A 510-nucleotide genomic window follows, 5' to 3' on the forward strand; every position below is an offset into this window, starting at 1 on the left:
GAGAGATGTAACAAGGTAATAATTTGGTTAAGAAAGTTCTTACGGTTAGTTTTCATTGAGGTGCTTGTGATCACTATATGTAGTTCTGTACAATGGTTCTGGAAAAGTTCAGGGTAATCGTTACCCTTCAAAGGCTAATGGCCATGTTATTAAAACACTGGTGTGGGCTCCGCAATTCAATCCCCTGGGAAAGGTGTGGAACCCTGCACTCACAAACCGTGCTATTAGACTGCACGGGCAAGCCCCTTCTGCAGGGATTGTTGGAACAGTCGATGCGTTGTGTGCGCCACAGTTGATATGCCAAATGCTGGCATAATTGCAATTTACAGGATAATTTATAGTAGTTTTTTGTGGAAAAATAGTGTCAAAGCCAACTATTGAAATGCCATTTGTTATTTACAACTGCCATATTCACAATTGCTCTCAAAATCTTTGATTGTACGGGAAAGTTCAGTTTCCAACATGAGCAAATACTATATTTCATTATTAATAAATCAGCCAGGATTGCAT

The 510-nt window shown here is 39.4% G+C and overlaps 1 protein-coding gene across 1 annotated transcript in view; it reads left to right on the top strand.

Moving 5' to 3' along the window:
- LOC119581750 (glyoxal reductase-like) overlaps positions 1-510 on the top strand; it is a 20032-nt gene that overhangs the window by 626 nt on the left and 18896 nt on the right.

Source organism: Penaeus monodon, chromosome 15, assembly GCF_015228065.2.
Source record: "Penaeus monodon isolate SGIC_2016 chromosome 15, NSTDA_Pmon_1, whole genome shotgun sequence".
In the NCBI taxonomy this organism is placed as follows: Eukaryota; Metazoa; Arthropoda; class Malacostraca; order Decapoda; family Penaeidae; genus Penaeus; species Penaeus monodon.